This window comes from Triturus cristatus, chromosome 6 (genome assembly GCF_964204655.1).
Source record: "Triturus cristatus chromosome 6, aTriCri1.1, whole genome shotgun sequence".
NCBI classification, from domain to species: Eukaryota; Metazoa; Chordata; class Amphibia; order Caudata; family Salamandridae; genus Triturus; species Triturus cristatus.
In genome coordinates, this window is record NC_140589.1 from 1,117,916,603 (window position 1) to 1,117,933,626 (window position 17,024).

A 17,024-nucleotide genomic window follows, 5' to 3' on the forward strand; every position below is an offset into this window, starting at 1 on the left:
TGCTCATATTTTCTCATTACTTCTGGATCAGGGGCACCTGTTTTAGGATCCCTAGGATACTCTTGAGTGGGCCAACCGACGGTAAATTTACATTCCGCCCATAAATCTGATGGCACAATTATATTGAATAGACCATTCAAATCTATCCACAGTACTTTTGATAATTTGACAAATGTTTCTACTTGTCGGTACCACTCAACTGGCTTCTCGCGGAGTCTGGGAAAATCATTTGTAAATAATAAAATGTCCTGTCTAGTCCACGGAACATGCACATAACCCCCTCCTGGGATCTCCCTCATGGGACATTCGGTTACCACTGTCTCCTTTTCTCTTACTGGGAACGCTGAAAAGGCCTTATTTTTCGCCTCATCTCTTTTTTGAAACCACCTACTTTTCCATCTATCTGCATCACCCCATTTCCTTAGTAAGGCAATCAGTTCTTTAATTTGTGTTAATCTTCCTGCAGTATTTACATTTTTTATATCCTTTTCAGAAAAATTTACTCTATATGGTTTCTGTAATGTTCTTATTTTTTCAAAATCAATACCCATTTCGCTTGCTGTCTCTTCTAGTTTCTCATGCAAACTTCTTGCTCTCCAGGTTATACTTGTACACAGAAACATTAACTCTTCGTCCTGATATGCTTTTAATTTTTCAGTTGGAATCGTCCCTACTATTAACTCTTCCAGTGTTATTTTTAGTTTTGCCACATCTTAAGGTTGAGGTTCTGTATCTTTCCACTGTAAACTCTTTAACCAGTCACTCAATTCATCAGAAGTGGAACATACAGGAATTGTTTCATTTCTTAATTGCTCTATACTTCTCTCTGGGATCTCTTGTGCGGATACTGTTGTCATCAGCGTTTTACTTGCTGGACTTTGATTCATTGTCAGGTTTTTAGGAGTACTTAACCCTGAGGTTCCTACTAATTTTCCCCATGGATTGTCTCCCAAATCCTTTTTTTTTGTCTCGACTGGTTTATTACTATGGTAAGGAACTGTCAAACAATGCTCGCTATCCTTCTGTTTATCAAAGACAGGCATCATTGGTCCTATAGTTACAGGAACAGTTACGGCTTCCATATTTTTGGTTAATTCCCTAATTTTCTCAGTTAGTTCCAAAGTAGTCCTAGCCAATTCAGCTTAATTTTAATTTACCATCCTAACAGGTTGTGCTATTTCAGACTCTCTAAATGGATTATTTTTCCCTAAATCAGGTGGCGTTTGCTCAAAAGTGTTATTTCGTGGTGCTTCCTTTACTGGCGCACTCGGCATCAGCAATGTGGAGTTTGTTTGATACGAGGGAGGATTTTTATAAAACATGTCCTCGAGCACACCATCCTCCGACTCATTCACACCATACTTGTAGCCTTCTGACCCTTTATTGTTTCTCTTCTCCGTACACTTCCTGCCACTAGTCTCTTCAACGTTTCTCAACTGGAACATTCCATCAGCCATGTTTGCACTCCGCCATCTCCTCATCCTATCCTCATGACTTTCCTGTCCACACGGTCTACCAAACGTGTAATTATAACTTCCGCCACTCCGCTGTCGTTCTCTTTCATACATCTCATCTTCCCATTCCGTTAAAGCCTCAAACTGAGTAGGTCTGGGTCTCGGTTCTAACCTCTTCATCCTTTCTCTTAAGTTCCTTAATACAGCTAAATTGAATGAACCACTTTCTGGAAAAGCTAAAACTCCATCATCTTTTGTATACTTTGCCCAATTATCTATCCAAATACATGTGTGGTACCCATATTTCGCTTCAAAACTGCCACCTGGATAAAGGGTCTAAGGGAAAAATATTTAAAGACCTGCCCAAATTCTAATCCCCATAACAAGACTATATAAACACAACAGAATAGGGGGTCTAATGGTCGACAGCACAAGATTAGAGAAAAGGAAGAGTAGTGTGTGAAATATCAAACCCATACATAGTCAGAGCAGAGCACGGAAAACCATCAAACCGACTCAACCAAAGAGACCAAAATTGAGAGCAAAGTCACCTCTCACGATCAGTTTATATCATGTGGTCTCCACCTAGAGCCGAGGTATGCCTCTTGATCATAGAGACTTCCTCGTTAGTGTAAGGCTCTATTGCTCATTTGGGTTGATAAAGAGAAGTCCAAGAGTCACGTGACAGACTGTGACCACCAGACAGAAGAAGTGCAGTGCAAAGGAAAATGTGAAATTTAAAAGGAGATTGTGTGAAGAGTAGGATATAATTCACTCATTTCTGCACATCTCGATTAAAAAGGTGTGTGAACAAAAAAAATATACCAAGCAGTGCCAACTAGTCACTGTTGAATGAGGGTCAACATGTTTCAGCCTTCACGGGATTATAGCCCACGGCTTTCTTCAGGACCTATATAAATTAATGCTACTGCATTCAATTGATGGATTCCAAATAGTGCATATATAAAATGTGAAAACTTAGCATAAGAAGAAGTAATAAATACAACCTCACTTGGTCCTAATCCTCTATATCACAGGGTGCTAGCATCACCCGGCGTGATCAGGGATTACACCTCACCTACCCTGGAACCTGGCTCAGGTTAAGGAGGCCCCGCTCTGTCCGTCGTTGCCCCTGGCTTAAGGGGCAACGACGGACAGAGCGGGGCCTCCTTAACCTGAGCCAGGTTCCAGGGTAGGTGAGGTGTAATCCCTGATCACGCCGGGTGATGCTAGCACCCTGTGATATAGAGGATTAGGACCAAGTGAGGTTGTATTTATTACTTCTTCTTATGCTAAGTTTTCACATTTTATATATGCACTATTTGGAATCCATCAATTGAATGCAGTAGCATTAATTTATATAGGTCCTGAAGAAAGCCGTGGGCTATAATCCCGTGAAGGCTGAAACATGTTGACCCTCATTCAACAGTGACTAGTTGGCACTGCTTGGTATATTTTTTTTGTTCACACACCTTTTTAATCGAGATGTGCAGAAATGAGTGAATTATATCCTACTCTTCACACAATCTCCTTTTAAATTTCACATTTTCCTTTGCACTGCACTTCTTCTGTCTGGTGGTCACAGTCTGTCACGTGACTCTTGGACTTCTCTTTATCAACCCAAATGAGCAATAGAGCCTTACACTAACGAGGAAGTCTCTATGATCAAGAGGCATACCTCGGCTCTAGGTGGAGACCACATGATATAAACTGATCGTGAGAGGTGACTTTGCTCTCAATTTTGGTCTCTTTGGTTGAGTCGGTTTGATGGTTTTCCGTGCTCTGCTCTGACTATGTATGGGTTTGATATTTCACACACTACTCTTCCTTTTCTCTAATCTTGTGCTGTCGACCATTAGACCCCCTATTCTGTTGTGTTTATATACCCATATTTCGCTACCATGAAAGATGCGGGTGATTTCGGTGGAGGAAGTAACTGTCCCTCTCTAGTCACAATCGGCTTATCCTTTTTAAATAAGTTCTTGATTTTTCCAAACCATTACTTTTTCTGGAGGATCGTAATACATAATTTTCTTATTCTTTACTCTCAACTTGCTGAACTTCTTGAATCGCTCATCTATGACTATTCTGTTTGCTGTCCAATCGCAGCGCGACTCACACTTATGCACCAATCTGGAGCGTCTACGTTACTCTGTAATAGTCCAATCCCAGCGCGACTCACACTAACGCACCAATCAGGAACATCTACGTCACACCGGTAATTCTCCACGCTTAGCACGGCATACACCAGCACACCAATCCGTGAAAACTTTGTCTCTCAATGGCTGGCCAATCCCAGCGCGGTCTTTTCTGACGTCAGCTTGTCTCGCTACTCCTGCTCCTGCTGACCCCTCCTTTACAAAATCTATCGGCACACTTTTCTAATGTTTCTCTTCAATCAATCTGTTAATAACGACATAGAAATACCACCATTGCCTGTTCCGCTAAACAAAGAGATAGTTTTGTCCAATTACACAAGAATTCCGTATTTCTCGAGAGAAGCGTTTACCTCTGCCCCTGCACAGACTTATTCCGTTTAGTCCATAAAGTAGCAATTTCCTCTACCTTACTCTTCTTTCAAGCAAAAAGGCTAACCGTTTCTCTGGGGATAAAACACATGTGGAGACTACACTGCTCCTTAAGGCCAGAGTTTCACGAGAGAACCTGTTGCTACTTCACCCACGCACTTTCATGCCGAAATGTCCCTAACGATAACACACGACGATGTTACCAACTTGAAACCAGACAATGCGTTCTGCAACTTCACTTGCCACACGTTTTCCCCGTGTACCTACAGGGTATCCAACTTCCTACATCCCGGAAGTCTTCAAAAACAACATAGAACGTGACGCGACTCAACATAGAATGTTAGTACATGAATCAACAATCAATAATCAATAATCACCAAACCAATGCAATAAAACCATAACTCTGATACCAGAAAAACTGCTCCAACGGAAAAGGGCAAATTTACATATCCTCCCGGCATCACAGATCCGTCATAACACTTACTCATTTACACACGTATTCATTGACCCATAACACCAACACTCATACGTCTCACTAGAATCTGCACACTGGAGGAAGAGAAGCGCTGGACATGTGAGGGGGTGCCTTATTACCTATAGAAAGAAATATTTACAGTATTTACATAGTATACATCTGCATTTATAGAATCCAAACTTTAACATCAAGGCACTCCACCACTTTGTCGATGGGCAAATTAGTTGGACTGGTTGATAGTGATTTAGAACCAGCTAAAACACATTTAAACCCTCGGAAACTTTAATCAATACCCTTTAAAGAATCACAACCTCATTTTCAGTTAATAAATGTTTAGTTTATCTAAGTAATTTCACCCTCATTGGCATAATCAGCATTACATTAAATCAGAATTTTAATAATCATTGGCACAGATCAACATGACAATTATATTTACCTAATTTCTGATTCTGGCGTTTATTTTCCCCGAAAACCTGTCCTGCATAAATCAAGTCTCTTCTGATGTGACCATCCGATCGAATGCAGGCTATGACCCAAATTAGTCCGGAGAACAGTTATTTTCGCTCGGCACGGCACAGTCCCAAAGGTATCCAAAGTACCAGGCAATCGTGCAAGCGGATCGATCAACGGAGATTCGGATTACCCTTCTGGAACGCACTAACCTAGCCCCTCCTCTATTAACCCCCTTTTATAATACATTTGTGGGTAACATGTAACATTCGCTGAATTTTGGATGATTCTGATTGGCTAAGCCACCAAATTTTGCAATATAGGACGAGATTCACAGAGTTTCCTTGGTTCTCATGGAACCGAAGATGTTATCCCATGGTTTGGACAGTTCTCATGAGAAAGGGTCCGAAGTATCAATATGCAGGCCTCTAAAGACAGGTTTGTCATTGTTCTTTTCGGTCATTCACACTGGTTAAGCTTTGGCAGTCCTCCACGTTCCTATCCTTGACGAGGAACACTGTGCCCTGGTCGGAGGATGCCTGGAGATCTTCAGAGCCATCCGAGTCTGCGCAGTAGACATCGCACTCACACGACAGTGGCCACTTCCGAACTCCATTTTGAATATCATGGCCTAGTAGGCCCGAATGCCAACTTAAGCAAAACAAACATAAAGAGTAATTAACATACCGAAATGAAGATTCTACTGTTTAAACCCCCACTAATCCCATTATATATTAGTATTCTCCTAGCAACACTTAAAGCAACAATACTCACCATTCCGCTATACCGGGAACGCAAACCATTACAAGAGCAACATAAATCATGCAAATTTCTATCACAACACATTCTATTATTAATATGCGTACCCTAGTTAGTCATTATAATTATTTGCCATGCACTTAGCATTTAGTCCCGCGTGTAATTCGTGTTTATCAAGGTGCAGAGTTCATTAATATCATCACTTCAAAACAGTTAATACAGGTTAATAGTTAGAAAGTTACGCAATTAGTATTTCATCATGCAAAATAGAGAAGGTATACAAAATGGTGTTTTACCTGCTCCACCACGCCTTTAGCTCTATTCAAAAGACGCAGAAGGAAATTAAAAAGGTGTTCCATGATAGAGGTTTTGGATGGGCCGGGAGAATGGGGGGTCGTTTCCTCGGCCGTGGAGTACCTCCCTCAAGACCCTTCCTGGGCCGTGGTGGCAAATTCACAAATACCTACGGCACCCAACAATTTCATCCACAAAGGCAGAGGAACCGTGGACGACCCTTCAGAGGCGAGTGGAGACAACGTTCCTTTTCATCAGGTAGGAACCTCGAAAGACCTTTCAGATACCCCTCCAAGGGTGGGAGGGAGATTGCGCCAATTCTCTGGCAATTGAAACTTAGTAACTCAAGACCCATGGGTCTTGAATACATTACAAGATAGATTTCCTCAACATCCCCTTCCAAACGAGACACCCACGGGAGATTTCCTTTTCACCCAAAGACAAGAAATTGGTCTCTCAGGAGGTAAAGGTCTTATTAAAGAAAAGGGCAATTATGGAGGGCACATGTCTTTCTGGTAGAAAAGAAAAGCAAAGAACAAATACCAGTCATAAATCTAAAGGACTTAAATCATTTGATAGAAACCCCTTTCTAGTGAGGAGATTGGCAGATCTTACATGCAACTGATAAGTTGCCTCAATTCAAGTTAGTTAAGGACTGATAGTTAAGAGGTGGGAAAGAGGCATCACAAATTGGGAGGTAGCTTGGAAAATGTTATTGATGAGTTCACTCTTTAATGACATTCTGAATTAGGTCAAGTAATTCTGCCTAAGTGGGGCAGACAACGCAGGCCCTGTGGGACCCGGGAGTTCTGAACAATTTAGAATGTCCAATAGCTTTTACTTTCCTTAGTTTCAGATTTGGCTCTGGCATCAAGCTAAAGCTCTACCCACTGGCACAGTTATGCACACAGACATGAGCATGGAAACAGAGGCACATCCCTTCAATTAAGCGTGTGTGTGATGAAGGGTCAGGGCCATGGCATAGTACAGGACCAGCTGCTTTGAAGGTTGAAGTTGAAGCTGTGGCATAGTTATTGACGACAATAGAACTATTTGAAAACAGAATCTTTTTCAATTGAATTTATACCTGCAAGTATACCTCTGTATACTTGTTTACAGGGTCACATTCAAATGGGAGCTTCAGAGAGGTATCTATGTTACAATACATTTATTGCACCACTACAAATGTTTTAAAAGACTCGTATACAAACACTGACCCACTTAAATGTTGTGATATAGTAGCAAGAAGACTAAGCAACAAAATCCATTCCTAGAGACTCCTTTTGTGACGCATTGCTGCATGGTTTCCACACACATTTTCCTTTGTTTTCACCCTGTCCTCTCGCCACTCTTCTGCTGTCTTTCCTTCTTCTACGCATGAAACCTTTTTCATGGGCATCTAATCTCACTGCTTGCCTTTTATCCATATCCCATGTCTAAACCTTTCTCATGTCAACTCCTCCTTTCTGTCCCTCAAAACTTACACTTGTTTTTATATCTTCATATTTTTCTCTCGCTTTCTCTCCTTTGCCTAGTCTGTCTTACTCTCCCCTATCCTGTCTCTTCCTCTCCAATGTTTCTCTCTACCTTTGCTCAGTTGCTTTTCTTTATTCTCTTCCTCTTGACTTTGTAGAGGTTCTTTCATCTCTTTTTCCCATCTTTACCTCTCACTGCCTCGTGCTTCTGCATCACTCTACCTTCCTTCCTCTTATCCCATGCGCGATTGGCGGCTCGGAATTTCGTAGCTATTCGTTTCTGCTTTTTCATGAATACAATGAACAAAATCTTGTTTCTGTTCCATTTCAATACTTTTGCAATGTCTTCTCTTCCTCTTTTGTGCGGTATGTCAAGTCATACATTTCCCAATCTAGTTTGCATTTGAACAGGGAACTTGCTGGCCGCACACAATAAATTAACTTATTGGCTTTCTGCGGCGTATGATTGCACAGCAGAGCTTGCTCTCTGTTTGCCAACCAGGTGACCTACAGTAAAATAAAAGCCCAGGAGGAGCTAGCACCTGCACTGCTGCTGGAACCCTGTGAGCATCGGTATTCTCCCTGTCTAAGGAGAAGCTCCAGTCCTCCAGGAGAAAAAATTGAGAAATGCTAGTACTCCATACTGGTGAGTACTGGCCCATTTAAAGCACAGGTCATGATGAGAAATCGGCAGGGTTTCTTAACACTTGTCTGTAAATTACATTAAATCTGTAATGTTGCAGTTGTATCACCAAATGATTGATGCGAAGTGGGGGGTGCAGTGCAGTTCCTTTGAACAGGGATTGGTGGTCCCTGATGACGCGAAACGGTCATCCGCACAGGTGAAGGTGGAAATGCCCACGCCCAATTTGATCGTGGGCTTCCCTCTTGATTTGAGTGTATCTTGCCTCAGTTGGTGCTAGGGCTTGGCTGGCAAACGTGAAGGGTACTTACATCCTGGGATTGGTTTACTGGGTCAAGACTGGCCCTAGCCCAAGAGGGCTGTCATCTACAACTAGTTTGGTTGGTTTCTGGGTCTAAGTAGACCATTGTAGTGTTGCCTAATAGTGTGGTCTGTACCTTTTTGAAGCAATCTGCCTCTTTGGGGGCCCCAAGTCCATTTCATGTCTGCCTTTGTCATCGCTTGGAAGGGTTTTGCAATCATCGCTAGGTTCGGAATAAAGCATCTACAGTAAGTCACCATTCCAAGGAAGCTGCGCACTTCTGCTGTGTTCATTTGGGCAGGAGCTTGCCGGATCGCCTGTGACTTGCACTGGTTACCTTGGATGTCATCCTTCATGAAGACAAATCCAAAGAATTCTATTTTTGTTTCGAAGAACAAGCAATTTTTTCCAGTAAAGGGTGAGCCTGTATTTGCTGAGGTGCTTCAGTGTTGTTCAGAGCTGGCAATAGTGCTCTTCTATGGTCCTGGAGTATATGAGGAGGTTGTCTCTTATGTTTATGACTCCTTAGAGTCCAAAATTGTCAAGGACTCCATCAACCAACCTGAAACACCCGACATCGGTGGACATTCGTCTAAAGAGCCCCTGGTCTCTCCCAAGTGACCCAGACTCTGTCCCCCTCTGCTTGCAGGTTCTCCTCGACAAGAATCCACCTTTGGATTCCAGCGGACCTTTATCTCCCTTCCAGTAGCCGCTCTTCTTAGAAGTCCTTCATTGGGTTCAACTGCGACTTCAGACCTATGCACCTGGCTACCCTGGGCTAGGTAACTTGGGTGCCTCGGTATCCACAGGTGGGGTGTCTCTCCAACCTTCTGTCCTCCACTGGGTTTCTTTGAAGTCCACTGGGAAGGGTCCTTAAACTCTAAATCTTCAACCGCGACTTCCACAAAGACTTGTAGAGAACACGCAGTCGTGTTCTCACACTGCACACGCTCTCTGTGGGGTCCCTATCAACTCACATTGGGTGGTTCCTTGGGTTCCCAGCAATTCAACTGCCTCTCGACACTGTCTTGACTCGAGTTGTGGTTCTTATACCACTTATTTTGTATATGGTTTGGTCCCCTCCTGGGGCCCACTGTGTATTAGTGCTACATACTGTCATTTCTTTGCTCAAGTATTGTGTGCTTTGTGATTATCTCCATGTTGGAGATATTGTGTCGTACTAGATAGTGTTATATTAATAAATACATCGTTTTATAACAACTGTGTGGTTCTCCTTTCATTTAACCAATACTATAAGATTGTATTCTGGTAAAATAAGCTGCTTAACATTCCTTCAAGACTAAGCCTGAAGGCTGAGCTCCACAGCTACCACTTTGATGTCTTAAATCATCATAAGGTTTATTTGGACTGGTGCAAGGTGCCCACTTTAATTAGCGGACAGCATATACCAGGCCAACTTCTCACACTAGCCAATTCACTGAGGAACACATAAAAGTTGTTACTAGATTCCCCTTCGCGTTGACGTGCTTGTTGCTGTTTGAGGCGCTCGAAGTCGGGGTTGAGCTGGGGGTTTAGTGGGCGTTAAGGGCCCTGACCACTGCCTTATAGTCATCAACAGCACCATTCACTGGAAAGTGTTTATAAATCTCCTCCCCTGGGTAGTGGAGCAGCAGGGATCTCTTCACTGCACTTTCTGGCTCACAAGTGGCCTGAAGTAGTTAATCAGGCAGCCAAACCATGTCTTCCATCAGGGAGTGGTGGGGGCAAGATCAGCGAGCTCACTAAAGGGCTGCATCGCGGCGACTGTAGCCTGAGTGTGGACTCCTGGTGCTTGCAGCACCGACAGGGCTGGTGCAACCTTCTGCGTGGGATTGGTATCATCAGCCATGATACCAGGGCAGAGTGACACTCAAACGTGGAGCTGGAGATGAGCAGTGCCCACGGGACAAGGTGAGACTTGGCATGGCTGAGGCCCTGGGTGCAATGGGCGATTGATTCTGGAGTGCTGCAGGCGGGAAGCACTGAGAGGGGCCCTCTCTCACCTGAGACACACATTGTTGTACATTGCGGATGCAGGAGTAAGACCAGCTCAAGAAGGGTGCGGCTCAGTGTACCGATCTAGGCGAGGTGGTGGTGCAGAAGGACTGGAGGCCAGGGCTCCACGGGTCTGGCGCAGATGAGTGGATACTGCCGGTAGGGTGCCCAGATGAGACAATGGTAGGAAACCTGGCAAAAACACAGCAAATCCAAAGTGTGGGGGTGATCGAGGCCCAGCCACTCACTGGTGGGACGTGAATACTGAGGGAGGCTGCTGCTGAGGGATGCGGAGGTGGTGGTGTCAGGAGCGTGTGTCACCTGAGGAAGGCAGAATGCCAGCTGGAAGTGCGAGGCAGTATATGCACTATAGGTCAACACCCTCATCACCAGTATGGTGCTGTGCCGAAGGGTCGTAAATTGGCCTAGCACAGGAGGAGGAAAAACTCACAAACACATACAGACATGTCTGCTGATGGCCGAAGTCCCCGAGTGACCTTGCTCCCTTTTTTTATCACCTTGTTCTGTGCCCTGCTCCGAGTGTTCATGTGTGGTTCTTGGGGTCAGGGGTTTCTACGTAGGGGCCAGGTTAGTCACTACAAGGAGCACGGGGGAAGAAGCAACAATAATGATGACAGGAAGAAAATAAAAGTACCTCAGTCCCAGCGTGAGCAGCGGAAGGACATTAATTAAAAAGAAGCAATCAGTGCTTTGTCCATGCACCTCTGAAGGGAGAAACAAAGAGTTAAACTGGCACGCACTGACCAATCAGGAGCCAGCAAAGATGAGTGACAATGAAGCCAACGAATGGTAAGCAATGGCCCCTTTTAGTTAACAAAATATCTCATTAGTGACAACCCATCCTCTGTTTCATGGGAGACCTTAAAATGGCTTTCCTTCAGCTTTCTCCCATCAAGAAAATCCTCATCCTCAATGCTTTTCGATGGGAGAAATTCCCTTTCCCTGCATTTATTTTATTAAAACTGCCCATTTGATTCCAACTGTGTGCAAGTATGCATTTATTACAGTGGAATAAATATTTCTAATGTGCCATTTAGAGCTGCTCAACTTAGTTGCACTGAACCTCAAAGGAGCAGCAGGCTTTTTCAATACTGTTTTATAAGGAAGGTATTTTATTCTACTAGTGCAACCGAAAAACTGCAGGATTAATGGATTATTTATGCACAGGATTTATTACACGATAAGCGGATAATCAGATATAATTCAAATTATTGTGGACTAACACTTTCGCAATTGATGTTTTCACTTATAAATGAAGCCTTGCTATTGCAGTGGAAATTGAAGGCTTCTACTGCTAGTTTGAATTACAGTAAAGTCAGGGCTTTAAGTGGGCCGGGTCTGTCCGGGTCTGAGCACCGGCAGTTTTTTTTTGGGGCCCTCGAAACGGGTCTCTATCGGGCTCTATTTTTGTGGCTACTAAAGGTAGTCCGTTCTTTATTTTATTTTTTTTCGGACCCGTTTTGAAGGCCCAAAAAAAAACTGCCGGTGCTCAGACTCTGCCCACTGTTGCTGCACTCATGGGCGTAGGAAGTGTGCGGGACGCGGGGGATATATCCCCCCCAGATTTTGGAGTGGGGGGGACACGGGGGACAAGGGTGGGGGGGACGAGGGGACAAAGGAATTTCCCCTCTCCCTTCTGTTATCACAGGGCCATTAGCACGTGAAAGCGCTACCTAATGGCCCTGCACTTGACCTGCCTGGAGTCAGAGGCCACCCGCCCTCTGCCTTTTGTTCTGCTGCAGGAAGGCTCAGCCGTTCTGGGAAGGGCAGAGAACGGAGAAAAAATAAACGCTGTCTCTTTTCCTTCATGGCAAGGACCGTGTCCACTACTCCTGACCTGCCTCTGGCGGCTGCCCTCCTCTCTTTATTCCTCCATCTCTTTCTGTCTCTGTCTCGCTCCTGCTTACGTGCTGATTTCAAGAGGCAGCTCTTAAGGTACTCTCTCTTGCCTCTCCTTTTCTTTATTTTTTCCCCTGTGAAATTGATCCAAAAAAGGCTGAACACTTTGTCTGTAAATGTCCTCATTTTCTGACCGTTTTCGATTGAAAAGAAATCCTCGGAATGGAGAGAAAAAATAGTTAAATACCTAAATAAAGCAATACAGAGTGGACAGCAGAAAGGCCAGACTGTTATTTACACCCACACACATTAGCGCCACTTTACAGAGTTTGCCAGTGAAAGCGCTAGTTTCTTTTTATCTTCTTTCTTTGAACAACATTGTTTTCCCAGGGTGGGTAAGTGCGCCATTCCTAAAGGGACTGCAATACCTGGTTGATGGGTAGAGTGGAAACGTTTAATATGATCGTTTCCAACTTTTTAATTATTTTAGCTTATAAAATGCGGCTCTGTGTTTGGGGATGTGGTCTTTTTTAAACCAAACTGCATACATTTTGAAAGGATATAAGCAATGGACATTGAAAGGGGTCCCTTCCTGGTCCTGTAGCCATGTCTTGAACTTTTCAGGCAAAATCACTTACTGATTTCTGAATAATGAGTTTAAAACCGTTAATGTAACCATGTTTTTTTCTGATTACAGTTCGCATGCTTTGCTTATTCATGCATTCCCTATGAGTGTTTGCTTTTTCCAGGGTGTTATTCCTTTTTTTTCAGGCAGCATTTTACTGTTGCTTAGTGCATAATTTGAATTTAGTCGCAGCACAATTGAGTTGTGCTGAAGGCAGTGCGAGTTTCTCTCAGTGGGGCAGTATGGTGTTCAGTGTGGGAGAGAATGTGGCACTCTGGCCAGAGCTGCTGAATTTGGAACTGGAGAACCATGTTCAGACCTTCATGACCAGTTCACCATACCACACTCCTGACAGAGCTTATTCCGATGCTACACCTTAGAAGGCCCGATAGACCTTAGAAGCCCAGGTGTCTTAGCACCCGCAGGTGGACCTGTCCACCACAATCCATACTGCAGTTCAATTCCAGTCTTACGGGCAGGCATATGAAGAAGCACATCCTAGATCGACAGTGAATCTGTCACTGAGGTCACAAGACCCTTGAGGCCAGTCCACCTCACCCATTGGTACCTCCATTGGCCTTTTTCCAGCACTAGCAGTGCAACTTGCCAGGGGTTGGCAATGTAGGATTTGCATGCACACCAAACTTAGGGGGTGATTATAATGGCTGTGGGACCACCACGTCACCCCGTCGGTGGCGGTCCCACCGCCATTGGTGACTGCGTCACAGCCCGCCATATTACAATGGCGGGTGGTTACCTGGCGGTCGGACAGACCAACCACCATGCACCCGACGGGCTTCTTGAGCCCGCCGGTGTGGTGGAGGGGCTCGTGGTTCCTACAATGCTGGTGGTGCCTACCATGCACTGCAGCAGGGATTACGATGTCCCTTAGCCGCCAGCTTATCAATGGCGGTTCACCTGCCATGGAAATGCTGGCAAAAGGGACATTGGGGGCCCGTAGCAGGCCCCTTTACCCCTGGCCCTCAGACATGGGTCCTGGGGGGCATCTATGATGCCCCACAACATATCACTGAACCATGTGGCAGGCACCGATATATTTAACATGTTCCTTTTTTTTTACTTTGCGGCGGATGATGCAGCCAGCAGCACCTGCTGCAATGTAAAAGATAGGCACTGCGAACACCGTAGTGGCAGTCGCATTGTAATGCCTATCGTGGGGCCTCCACCTTGAAGGCCAGCGGTCCCATTCCCCGATTCGATGGCGGTGGTACTGAAGTCCATTTGGACTGAGCTGAAAAAGGATAAGATTCATAAACTGTAATTTTACAAAAATTAATGTCACATCTAGCATGAATTGAATTTAACAAAAGAAAATTGTGTGTGTCCTCCTACTAAAATATTGACAGGAGTTAAAGTATATAATTATGGACTACAGCCATGTGACAGATAAAGGTCACAGTTAAGAAATCCTCAATTTATGTCATCTGGCCGTGTGTGAAAGAAAATGGAAAAATCTTCATGCCTATGGATAAAACTCAATGGTCCTCCATTTGAAACATTTGACCCAAAGCTGTATGTAAAGAGTTGGCTTGCAAAAGGTAGAAGGTCTGCTGAAGAAAATTGTTGTGAGAAACCCCAGCAAAACAAACACACTGAATATCTTCGAGGGTTTTGGGGAATCCTGCAATAGATTTCTAAGTAATATAAATATTCTTTACATGTTTTTTAAAGTGTTTGGTATTTTTATGGGTTATACTTAATAAATATACCTTTTTGCCTATTCTATTATCCTTTGCTGGATGTGACTTCATGATTTTCTTAAGCACACAGTGCTAGTTATTTTGATTTAGACCACGCCCCTACTCGGATAGGCCACGCCCCTTCAAGACATTAACCACGCCCCTTTTAGAGCACCCCCAGTTTTTTTTTCCCACTTAAAGCACTGAGTAAAGTTAGCTTGTCTAGCCTGTAAAATAGCCTATAAAATCAGCACTATAACGTTTATATAGGAATTTAGGGCCAGATATATCAAAGGGTCTAACCCATTCTGTGTCTACGCCGGGAAAAAGACTATAGTACATATGACCCTTAGTTTATTGTTCATGTTTAGCTTATCACCGTCGTTATGTAGGCGTAGGTTTGTTGGGGCCTTTTCTTGTTTAGAACTTGTGCTTCTTTTCTTCAATCTTTGCATTTCACTTCGAATCCAACCCTCTCTCTGAGTTGAAAGCCTTCCTTACTCCACCAATCTAATTCCAAGCTTCACCTTGCAGCTAAGCAACGTAGGTTGGAAAGGAGGCGTGAAACGCAAGGACAGCTTGCAACTTCCTGATCATATGCTTCTCCAACAGAAAAGATTACTACTTTTGTGTTCGATACGGTGTCAGTGGCCGGTCCGGTTACTGTCAAAAATCAAGCAGCGCGTGAGGCAAGTGGCGCAGATTAGGAGTCATACGGGGAAGCCTCTGGCCTGCGAGTGGCGTCTGCTGAGCACGCACGTCTCACTACCTGTTGACTGTGAGAGATCGTGAAAACGACGTTTTTCTTGCGAGGGTGAGTAATTTGAGGTCGGTAAAAGCATATGCTTTAGGTGGTTTCATACGATTTAAAGGAGGGTGATGCCTTCCAAATTTGAGTGAGTTGCAATTCGAGAGTTTTGTCGCAGCTGGCTCCAGTACTCCCTACACACAAGACCGGTCAGCAACCTAACCAGCAGAGCTCTTGGGTAGGATTGTTTCTGGAAGGGAAGATGCGATACTTGCTTCACCACAGAAGGCAGTTAGAGACCCCCCACCACTACCGACATTTCAGTGAGAAATGGTAAGGTACAAATACTAACTACTCTCCAACCTCACCCAGGAAATACTATGGGTCACGACACATCCAGATTTCCGAAGTTGTACGTTGTTGAATGTGATGATCTATACATTCTTTTGTTTGCGCTCGGGTACTTGTAGTCGTGCCTTTAATATGATAAATAAATGCAGCACCACGAATATCAGTCTGCAAAAAAAACCATAAACTAGAAGGCATACTCCCCCTTACTTTATGCCCATTGCCACACTAGGGAGATGGCACAGGTGCAGCAATATGGTGAGTTGCCTGCATAAGAGTCAAATTCACCAAATTATTGGTGGAAACCATTTCATATTAACAGTCCAATGGAGAGACTAGTGACGAGCGTGTTCCGCAGAATGTCTTTTACTCACAAGTATGATCTTCCATGAAAAAACCCTGAAATAAAAATAACTCGCCCTGCCTCATTAATTCTGCGTGGTGAAAGCCAACCAGTGTTCAGCGCCAAAGCTTGCCACCCGTTGAAGCCCAAAAGCAGGAACCAAGACCTAATAAAAAGAGGCGTGAACAATGTAATTAAGGACGTGTCTTATAACACATAAGGTAAAAAATCTGTGCTTAGCATAGTATGCCGCCCGTGTTTTGCTGTTTCTGTCATTGCGTCCAGATAGATGATAGAACAAGTAACATCATACCTACAACAAGTCCAGGCTATTGGCTTTGTCAATGGTTGTTAGTTGCATAAGATACATAAGCAGCAACTATGCGTGTATAGAATGTTGAACAAGCTTCCACTTAAAAACCCGTGACACCGCGACAATGTGCTGCTCTTGAGTTTCAAAAAAGAGAAGGGAAATCCAGAGAGAAAATGACTCTCTTTAAAGCATTTCCATTCCCCTACAACCCTTACCTGGCTTGACGTCATGCCGTAACTTCTTCACTAGTGAGAAGTGAGCACGTGCACATCGATGTGCCTGCTGTCTCTGCACTCCAGAAAAAAACGGACCGCCTGTGCCAGGGCACAAAACAAGGCCCGATAGAGACCCCTCTCGAGGCCCCCTTTAAAAATCTGTCAGTGCTTAGCACCGGCAAGACGCGGCCCACTTAAAGCCCTGGTAGTTTCCTATATAACCCACATGCAGGGGTCTATAAGATTTATGATCATTGTTTGTTTTAATTGGTGCTCTGAAGAGGCTTCCTGATTGTTTGAACACTATAAAAAAGAAACTATGTATTATCCCAAATTAAAAGGTGGAAAGAACATTAAAGTTATTTTACTAATGTAAATTGCATGCTGATCAGTCTGCAGCAGAGGAAGAAGGGCCCCTTTTCTGTCTGTCCAGAGGAGGAAGGAGCGTCTGTCTGTGTAGAGGAGGAAGGCCTCTATGTGTGCAGTTTTCTTCTATTT

At 44.0% G+C, this 17,024-nt stretch overlaps 1 protein-coding gene across 3 annotated transcripts in view; it reads left to right on the forward strand.

The window, feature by feature from the left end:
* The first annotated feature begins 15,017 nt into the window (after positions 1–15,017).
* PSEN2 (presenilin 2) overlaps positions 15,018–17,024 on the forward strand; it is a 575,466-nt gene continuing 573,459 nt past the window's right edge. Inside the window, exon 1 of one of the 3 annotated variants that reach the window (XM_085611985.1) lies at positions 15,018–15,373. The gene's annotated coding sequence lies outside the window, so the exon portion shown is untranslated. The remainder of the gene's footprint in view (positions 15,374–17,024) is intronic. The other 2 variants (XM_085611987.1, XM_085611986.1) reach the window with 2 other exon arrangements.